Source organism: Lactuca saligna, chromosome 8 (genome assembly GCF_052625555.1).
Source record: "Lactuca saligna cultivar CGN05327 chromosome 8, ASM5262555v1, whole genome shotgun sequence".
NCBI lineage: Eukaryota > Viridiplantae > Streptophyta > Magnoliopsida > Asterales > Asteraceae > Lactuca > Lactuca saligna.
The window spans coordinates 22,816,922-22,828,657 of record NC_136424.1 but is presented as its reverse complement, the minus strand read 5'-3'; positions in this window follow the sequence as shown (position 1 = coordinate 22,828,657).

The window sequence follows — 11,736 nt, the reverse complement described above, 5'->3', positions numbered from 1 at the left end:
TGACCGTACACACTCCTTCTTCTTTGGTTGTTTCAAAAATCACTTATCAAATTTTATTGATTTATTAATTAAAATTTTCTCAAATCCCTGGTTTGAGTTCAGTTACGCCCGAAGGTGTACCCGAATCCCTCAAACCAAGGCTCTAATACCAACTTGTAACGACGTAAATTTTAAAACCAATTTTTTCATTTTTACAAACATCAAAACATCGAGTAATAATGTAGATTCCAATGTAAACAATATTGTCACGACCAATTACATAATAAAGATTACAAAAATGGTTTTCCCCGAGTGTGTGTACGATCACGCCGGCGCCTTCCCACGGTCCTCGCTAGTACCTGAAACACATAACACAACAACTGTAAGCATAAATGCTTAGTGAGTTCCCCAAAATACAACCTACCCACATACGCCTTTCCAGGCCCTGACCTTCCGGTCCATGTGTCTCAGGGGACTTCCCTCCCGACTGGGTAAACCTTCCGGTCCTACCCACGTCAACCTTACGGTCCATATTACAATGCCTTCCGGCCCATAACATATTCGCCTTCCTGCCCATATCAAGCATATCATACATGGAACATATAACGATTAACTTACCACACAAAATGCATATATCTCATATCATATTCGACCTTCCGGTCACACAGTCAAACCCTTCCGGGTACAGTATAGTGAGAAGACTCACCTCGTATATCTCGATAACTCGCGAAACCTGGAAATCACTCGTGCTCGAACCCCCGAGCTATAATCCTCCTATAACATCATATATCTCTAATTAATACTTTTACCACTAAGGTTGACTATCCCTATCAAGTCAACACTGGTCAACTCTGGTCAACAGTCAATGGTCAATTTGACCGGACTCGGCAAGTGCACTAGAACGACTCGGTGAGTCTAAGCGTTTTCACCAACTCGCAAGGATTGCCCTTTGACACATCGAGTACTCCCCTGACTCGACGAGTTCCACCTGGTCATGAATCGCAGGGCCACCGCGACTCAACTCGCCGAGTCGCAAGGATAACTCGGCGAGTTCCAGCTCGACTCAGTCCACTTGTCAGTCCCTCTCTAACTCCCCGTGACTCACTGAGTCAATCATAACTCGGCAGGACCACTCACTAAGTGTTTAAGGACAATCTTCATGCTACTTGTCGAGTCTGTTCTTCAGACTCGGCGAGTCCATGCCATGCATCGACTCAAACTTGCTTCTGAGGTCAGATCCACTCCATAAACTCATAGATCTGGCCCTCCTAAGCTCATTTATCACGTAAAGTCACAGTCTTGGCCACCATGCAACACTTAAAAGGTTCTTTTTGGAGAAATGACCAATAATATGGAAACCCTAGCCTCCAACCCAAAAGAAAGGACATAAAGCATAGCATTTGGGACTTTCTGGACCTGCTAAGGTCCAGATCTAGGTACCATATCTCCATGGGACCTCTCACACTTCAATTACAAAGCAAATAAGGAAAGAAGAAACCCTAGATTTGACCATATCAACATAAACACGGAAATAAGCTTTGAAAGATACCTCAAGAAGCTTCCCTTGGCGAAATGGAAGTAGATCCAAGCTCCCAACTCTTCTTGCTTGACTTTCCCCCTTCCTTTCTTGCAAAAACACACAAATTTGGTGAACAATAGCCTCTTATCTCACTCACAAGAACCCTTAGCTGCTTTGGTGCTCTCAAGGATCAAGGTGGCCGCAATGAAGGGCCATAAGGTCCTTTAAATAGAGCTTAGGACCGGAAAATTAGGGTTTCATCAAACAGCGCGGACTCGCCGAGTCCATCCCTTGGACTCGCCGAGTCCAAGCGCGAACCTGCGTCCAGAACCGCGACCCTACTTGGCGAGTTCGAGCTCCAACTCGCCGAGTCCCCTCACAAAACACCAAAAATATGCGAATAAAAGATACCTGGAAATCCGGGCTGTTACAAGTGTTCCACTGGACTGTCTAGAATAGTTCGTGGTTGTCATCCATACTCTGCTGCATGACGGGGCCATCATTTGGGGAAAAGGCTTCTCACATCGTCCACCTCTCACCCTCACCTCGTGGTATATAACACCTCTCAACTCACCATTCAACTCATATTCCATCTATTATATCTACCCATGTTTACCCCAACATTATCGTAGATATAAAATACATATACAGTTTAAATCATTTAAAACATGTATAAAATCGTTTATTTAGCATAGACAACAAGTACTCAGATAATATGCACAAATAGCACGTAATTTATATAAAATACTTCATATTTATGTGTAAGATGAAAGTAACTATGCACTCACTTGAAAAGGTGGTGATTCCGAACTCAGACAACGCTTCACTTCTTGAAAAAAAATATTTTCCTTCGACGAAACCTAGTATTACTACCACTAGAGTTTAGTCTATTATTCACCGAGACTAATTAATAGTCTAGCTATTATTACTATTATATAACCGTTAAATAATACTTATATAACCCATAATAATAGCCCAATTACTTATTATATGTTCTTAATAACGTTAATATAATTAAATAAAAACTATATTAAAAATAGCGTATGCGTAGCTCACTTACAGCGGGTTTTATAGAAAACCAGGATTTGCTTGGAGCAGCATTCCCGTGCTGAAAAGCTCTTCTTCTCGGAGCCGTCGAGCACTCAGGGGCTTCCGCCTCGTGCTAGGGAGGTTCCCTAGGCTTTTTAGGGGGTTTCGGGGCTAGAGAGAGGTTCTAGAGAGAGTAAAGAGACGAAAGAATGAGAAAGGTGTGAAGAAAATGTGGGTGGGAGAGGTTCTATTTATAGGGTGAAAATGGCTGAACTTGGTGCCACATGTCACCATCTAGTGGCAAGACTTGGGGAGAAAGCAATTGTCAAGATTGTGCCACATCACCCATTTTCGCACAAACACTTCCGACTTCTAAAATCAGTAATTTTCACATACAACCTCCAATTTTGACGTTCTTTATATCCACGCGTAGGTAAAAATAATATCTACAACTTTCATTTTGACTCCGTCGGCTAATTCTCGACCGATCTTAAATTTAATAGTACTAGGCGTTTAGACTGTTAAATGACCGCGAAGAATTCGTAACTCCTTCATACGGACTCTGTTTTCATCTGTCTTTTTACTGTTAAGTTCCTATTAATGAGATCTTCAACTCTCATTTAAGTCACGTAAGCCAAAAATCGCTCGAACTAAAATTCGAGTTTTGGGTCGTGCATTGCTAAGCCGAATCTTAGAAAAATCATAACTTCTTCATACGAAGTCAGATTTGGGCGTTCTTTTTATGGATTTTCTCGGTTTAACATATTCTACGACTTTTTTTAGATTACTAAGGCTAAAAAGTCCTCCATCGTAAAATCACTATTTACGTTTCCCGGTGCCGTGCCGGTTCCGTCGCGAAACTTCGACGGGTCATAACTTCTTTGTTATAACTCGGATTTCTACGCTCTTTATATGTACGGAAACCTTGTGACATATTCTACAACTTGATTAAATAAATAATCTTTTGTCAAAAAGTCATTTTCGACCCCTATTACCTCTATATTGACTAGCCCGGATCTACGGGCGTTACACCTTCTGCTTAACAGGTCGAAAATTCTTATTGACTATTGTGCTTAATCTAGTAAGCTATGGTTTTTGCTTCAAAATAATTCGGTTTCTGTCCATTTTCATGATCTCAATAAAAAATTCTCAATGCTTTTAGATGTTATCCCTTTGCACTAATTGAATACTTTTTCCAATGTGTTAAAGAACAATTAGCTTTGTTATAAAAACAATCAAGAAATGCCAAATTGTTCGTAGATAAACATGATGATGCGGGAAATTCTATAGCATCAAAGACATTTTATGAAGGCTTATATGTAATAGCTCTCTTTAATCATGTAGACCAAGTGTTCGACGAAATGCTCAGCCTACAAGAAACCCACGAATCCACCGTTGAACAACTGTTCAATTGGAGACTTTTACAATGTACGCACATGTACCAGATTATAACGAAACATTTTTTTTGTTTAAAATTTTTTTAGACCATGTTTTTTACCAAAAAACAAAAACCGAGTATATCGTTGTTCACGATTTTTCGTCATCTTTCCAATGAGATCCATGATGATATATAAAAAACTCCATTTTTTTTTTTGAAAAAAACTCCATTTTTTTTGTTGAAAAGTTAAGGTCTATTTTTTATAGAAAAAAATTAATAAATATATCAAAATTCATGCTTATTGTACTTTTTAACATAGATTCATATTCATGTTAAAAAAAAACGATTTTTCAGTTCAGATTCACATTATGAACCTGTTCATATTTATATTGTGAATCTGTTCAGATTCACATTGTGAACATTTTCAGATTCACGGTGTGCATAATAGTAAGTCAGATTCACAGTGTGAATCTAAACTGATCGGAGTTTTTTCACATTGTGAATGTTAAAAATTGAAATCTTTACAGTTAGATTCACAATGTGAATCTACACTGATCGAGGTTTTTTTTGTTAACATTCTCAGATTTACAATGTGCATAATAGTAAGTCGGATTCACAATGTGAATCTGAATTGTTCGAATTTTTTCACATTGTGAATGTTAAAAATTGAAATATTTACAATTTAGATTTACAGTATAAATCTGCAATGTTCGAGGTTTTTTTTTTTTTTTCTAAAATTGATGTTAATGTTTATTAATAGAGTACAAAAAATTAATATTTTTGGTATATATTTTTTTTTTATAAAAATAAACTTAAATATTGAAAAAACTAACAAAATATAGTGAGTTTTTTTTTATAAAAAATAGTTTATTTTTTATATATCAACATTGATCTTTATGGAAAGAGGGCGAAAAATCGAGAACAACGGTATATTCATTTTTTTTTTTTGGTAAAAAATGTGGTCTAAAAAAATTTTAAACTAAGAAAAGTGGTGCGTTTTTTTTGGTAAGGAGGTGAATTTTTAGTATAATCTGGTATGTGTGCGTCTAATGTAAAAATATACATTTATTTCCTTGGCCGTTGATCATTATGATTTCCAACGCTCACGATTGGTTCATGGGTTCCTTATTAATTATGGTTATATATATATATATATATATATATATATATATATATATATATATATATATATATATATATATATATATATATATATATATATATATATATATATAGGGAAAAGTGAATATACCCTTAAGGTATATAAGCTTAGGTACCCAAACCCGTTATAATACGTCATTTTGTTTAATATATTCATTATAATGTTCTTAAACTTTAACCATTGACTTGATTTACTTTCAAAATTTTTGATATTTCATTATTATCTTCATCTTACATCACGTTTTTTTGCTGGACACCTACTAGGCTATATATATTATAGTTGAAAATGAAAATTATGTAAGAGGATTATAAATGTGAAATTGATAAAAATCTTGGAAGTAAATCAAGTTAGAAGTTGAATTATAAGAACATTAGACAATTACAATGTATATATATTATACAAAACGATGTAGTATAGTGAGTTTGGGTACCTAAGTTTATATACCCTTAAGGGTATATTCACTTTTCCCATATATATATATATATATATATATATATATATATATATATATATATATATATATATATATATATATATATATATATAAGTAGGTTCATGCGAAAATATAAATATCTTGCGAAAACGCGAAAACAGATTTTATCTTGTGAAAATCAAGCACATGTACTATAAAAAAATAAATTTATTAGCAATAAATTAAATATAGTAAGTTTACATTGGACGGTGTTATGGTAATATAGATTTAAAGACGGTTTTGATAATTATATTTTTTTACGTTCTTAATCATTTTTAAATTCATGTTTTCTTAATAAAAACGTTAAAAATCATACTTTGCTAATATGAAACAATTTATCATCTATCATCGATTATCATCATATATTTCAAAGTTTTGATGAATTATTTTCCAAAATATAATGTTGAGGTGACACAATATCATTGGTTTTTCTTGTTTTCGCATTTTCGCAAATTATTTGCATTTTCGCATGAACTCTCCCCTATATATATATATATATATATATATATATATATATATATATATATATATATATATATATATATATATATATATATATATATATATATATATATATATATATATATATATATATATATATAACAACAATGCAGTTGTATCTTTTCATGGATATGTAACAAATTAAATATGTTATATAACATAACATCAATATATTGTTATCATATGTAAACATCTATATATAGAGTATGTTGGTATGGTTATTTTAACTATAACCGTAAACGCATTGAAATTTGGATTTTATGTCCTATCATACTCATTGAATATATATATATATATATATATATATATATATATATATATATATATATATATATATATATATATATATATATATATATATATATATATCACGTGTCATGTTAGACCGTTTATTTAAACAAATTGAAATGTCTTTACAAAATTGATTTATTCTTTGTCGAGTTTGTGTCAACTTTAGGGTTTAAATCTTGTTCGGGTTTAAATGCTACACAGGTTGAAAGAATTTGAAACTAACTTGACTTGTTTAGGTTTTGTGTCAACATGTTTACTTAAATATGTTAAAATCACTTGTCCAAACCTGTAAATTATGTGTCAGATTAACATCTCGTGTCGGTTTTTTTCGGTTACGAGTATAACGGCTTTTGTCTAAAGAGCTACATATGTGAAAGAAAAGAAAGTGGTGGGGGGAGGGTAACAAAAGAGTACAACAATATAAAATCATAGGAAAGTGAAAAGTGAGAGATACCTTTTTGCTTATACAAGCAACACAACAAAGTGTGTCGCTTACTCAAACCTTTTTACATATATGATTACTCAACGGTTTTTCACTTACAAAGGTTGATTAAGACCAAAACTGGAACTGACATAATATCATAGTCGAAATAATGGGGAAGATTTATGAGCACATGTGTAATTTTGATGTTACGAAAATAACGAGCATTGTGCTCATTTTGCATTTCTTCATTATTATTATTTTTTTTGTTAAAATCCTTAAACTCTTAAGTTTTACCTTTTCAATTGTTTATGATTAAGATAAAAAAAAAGTTTAGTTTTCGTTTCTTTTTTACTTAATGTTGTGTGATAGATTCCTATTTAGTAGTATATAATGGGGTAATTATGTTAATATTTAGAGTTTAAATGATATAACTAAAGATAACAAATTATTTAAAATGCTTTGAATTGGATAATTATAGGTAAATTCGTGGCTTGGAGCAAAAGAAAGAAACAAAAAATAATCTGGAGCCGATAAGGATTGAAACAAAAATGTAACAAAAGTTGGATTATGGCAAAAAGAATATTTAGACTGAATAGAATACATATTCCTACTTCGCGACGCTAAACTTCCATGCTCGTGCAACTATGTTGCCGAGTCTATAAATACACGATCTTACAACTCTAATTCGATGTGCAACCCTTGGGGACATTAGAGGTCAAAAGGTGTTTTTCACGTCCAGAAGGCGTTTTGGGTCAATTTTGAAGTTGAACAATAAATTTGGAGCGGAAATTTGAAGAATCAAAGCGAGACGCGTTAGAATGGCGAATCGGTTTGCTTAATGATCATGTTTAGTAAATCGTTTCTTATGTTTTCACTATATTAGATGTACCCTAACGATTTGGTGTGATTCAATTGTTTGAATATTAGTTTTGTTTAATATATTATGTTTGCTTGATCAAATTCCTTATGTGTTAAAGTTTTGATTTTAATTATTTATTGCTGAATTATTTATGATTTAGACAACCAAACTGATTGTATTAACTTGAATCTTGATTACTTTATGAAGAATAAACTGTTAGGATTCGTTTTTACAAAAACTTAGGGTTAGGTGATAAAATCATAAACTTAAATGTGTAAGATAGACTTTGTGAACAACTTATGCTAATTATTGACTTTTATGACCATTAAATTTAATTACTAGATCAAATCTCTCATAATACGAACTTAATTATAATTGTTTATATAGTTCGTTGCATGATCATTGTGTTAATTGTTTTTATACTTATACAATTTAGTTAATCGGACCAAGATAACTAATCGGTAAATAATAACCAATATCGAGTGCACTCAATTAGAATCTACCATATTTGAAGGTGAAATCGAAATCTATATTAAAACATCTTTATTTCTTTTGTCTCTAAGTCTATTCTTTAATTTTGTTAGTTTTAAATAAGTATTAGTTAAATTTAATAAAACCCATCTTTTATTGTAACATTCGGTGTTTAGGTATGCTTTTTAAATTTAATTGGAGTTTTGGAATTTTATATGGGGTGCGGCTCGATAGATTTAGAAGGTGTAGCGCGACGAGTTCATGGCACAACCTTTAATGAAGCTCCTGGTGCAGCAGGCCTAATGGGTCATAACTTAGAAGCCTCGAGATTTGGGCATATTTAAAGGCACAAACCTATAGTGTTTCGTCATTTCATCATCCTCGATTTTCAGAGAACTCTCCATGAAAACCCTATCCTCTCCATTGACTATGTAGAGGTTGAAATTAGTTGTAAGGTGTCGAAACTTTGTAATATTTGTGATTTTGTGTAATGTTATTTACAAAAGCATTTTTTTGTTTCGAAACTGTAAGGTTTAGTCCTTTGTATTTTTTGTATGCTTTCTGTTCTCCTATAAATAGGAGTTGATACTTAGAGTTAGATAAGAGCTTTCCCATTATATTCTGTCTAGTACTCTTTGTATTGGAAAGTATAATAGAGCTGAAACAATATCATATTTACACATGGTGTTCATAATTCATTACAACTCTGATTTCATTTTGATCTCGATTAACAAACCTCGTCATTTGGAATCAGAGCAGGAATCATACTGCAATGATCTGATTTTCTTTTAGTATCAATCGTATTTTGAGTCTTATTCTAGATTAAAAAATTTCTGCTCGTTTGATAGTGAAAATCATTTTAGATGTTCAGTTGTGATTTGATTATGCAATTCGTTTGTTTAATCGAGTGTTTTGTTTGCTTTGTCTGAACAATTCAATTCATAATTCTTAAATTTCTAAAGTTTCTGTGAGAATTTATTCATTCATCAATGGCGAATTTCAATATGAACACCATGACATCCTTTTCTCATCTGCTAGGATCTTCAACTAAGATTCCTATGCTCATTCCAGAATATTATGATCAATAGGCAAATCGAATGGAGGATTATCTGATGGCTGGATGAAGACCTCTGGGATTGTATTGAAGGAAACAATATTCCACCACGCAACGTTCAAAACATTGGTTCATCTGGAACATCTCAAACGGTTACTGATCAGACTGAAAAACTGAAGAAGAATGAGAAAAGATGCATGAGTGAGTTGCGTGGTGCATTGCCTTCGGTTGTTTACAAATATGTCAAGAGTTGTAAAACTGCTAAGGAAATCTAGAATACTCTCAAAGAAAATTTTCAAGGAAGTGAAAAGACGAAGATTAATTTGGTGAAGCACTGTTTAACTGAGTTAAAAGAGTTCAAACAGAAGGATGGTGAATCCATTAAAGGCTACTATGACCGGTTGAATGAACTCATCTACAAGTGCAACCGCTATTCACAAGATCAAACATGAAGTTCAATCTTACTTTCATCATGGGATTACAAAAGGAGTGGAGGAATGTGAGCCTGATGGTGAAAACTCAACAGAGTTTCGGTACTTCAACTCTAAATGACTTATACAATTTGCTAAAAACTCATGAAGGAGAATTTAATGAAATTTCTGAGTAGTCCAAAATGAGTCTTAGAGGACCACTAGCCTTGGTCTCGAAAGCTAATAAGAAGGAGTCGGTTGAGAAGGAAGATTCTGATGGAGAAGGATTTTTGGTAAACTCTAATGATGAAGCCTTTTCATTTTACTCAAATAATAGAGTTAAGAAGATTTTCAAGAAACCTTTTAATCCAAAGTCAAAATCGAGTGATGGAAAAGGAAGTTTCGTGGAAAAAGCTGGAGGAGAGGAGAAGAAAAAGAGTGAGAAGATTGATGTGAAAGCAGAATAAATGAAAGTCGAAAAGAAACTTAAAGGAGACTTTGGAATCGATTGTCACTACTGCCACGGTGCTAATTGATGGCTTTTGAGCATTCTAACACTTCCTAAGTGTACATGCAACCCTAATAAACCTTGGATCTATGTTTGTCTAAGATACATGCAAATAATTATTTTTCCAAGGTTCATAACCTAACTAGCATGGCATGGGGAACATGAATCAAATAAAGCTAGTAGAAATACTTACCTTGTAGTAGTAGTTGATTGCTTGGAGTTTTAGAGCCTAGCACCAATATTGTGAATGCCTCAAATGGAAATCACAAATCACCACAAACTTGGAACTTTGAAAGAATAGTCACTACTATCTTGAAATCGGCCCTCACCTCTACAAGTGTCAACTAGTATGATTTCAAGAACCAAAGCCTCCTTTATATAGTGTGGTGGATTAGGGTTACATCCATGTAAACCCTAATACCCATGTCTCTTCATTTCCATGAGATCCATGGGTTAAAGCTCCATGGAGTATCCATGGACTTTTCCATGCAAGCCTAGCCCATTCCAAATAAGCATTAGCCCACACTATATAAATATAGAAGCCCATATTTAATTAGTAATATCTTTGATCTCTAAATTAATCCTAGATTAATTATAGATCAATACTAATCAAATAATATGATCTTATATTAATATATTAGAACTTATAATATATTAATAAATCATAACTTGTACTATTCTCAAATATTATCCATAAATTTTTCGGGTGAAAGTGCAACCCAAATGGACCATGCCGGGTCGGGTCAAGTACATACCAAATATAGTTATGGACTTAGACACTATATCCAACAGCCTCCCACTTGGATAAGTCTAATAACTATAGTTGCAAGTATGACTTCAGGAACCGTCCAGCAATCGTAGCTCTTTAAACTCTGTTGAACTAGAACGCGCCATTTTAGATAATTGATCATATAATCCTCTGCTCAAGATATCAGCTGGACAAATACATGGAACATGGTCTTACTTATTGTCCATCATTTGTTTCCCGATTTCCGATTTGTTTGACATAGAACTTAACTGAACACATCAATTTAGTTCTGACCGGGCCCGATACATAGGTCAAAACACAATCATCGAGGGGCCCAGATATCAGCTTCTAATCCTAGAAGGAACAGATAAACTTCGACTCATATGTTTGTTCTACCACTCATTGAATTATACACAAATGCAAGTTTTATAACATCGAGTTACAAATGTGTTTTCGTACAATCAATGCATAATCAACTCGTAAGTAACAAATCATATCTCTAGGTTTGAAGACTTATATGATATTACCGTCTCACGATCACTCGAGATAAAATTCCATGAAGTGATTCCAATGAGCGTGGGTTGAGTCCAATGCTCAGAACTTATGAGCACTCATGATTTTTGTAGCCATGTCCAACACCTTAGACCTCTGCAACCAATCATGACAGTCTTGATTCATACCTACTTCCGACATATGACTGAATGTGGAGGTTTGAATAATATGATATACCAAACATAATTATTCTGGAAGTCAAAACATGCAAAAGAAATATAGTAAACGATCGACAAGAGATAGCAACACTTTACTCATAAATAAAACACCTTTTATTCATCATCTAATGTCAATTACACTTTACACATTTCATAATTTATCTAACTACTAAAACTTATATCATCCTTCAGCCCTATGCTCCTAGCATGATGGAGATGCT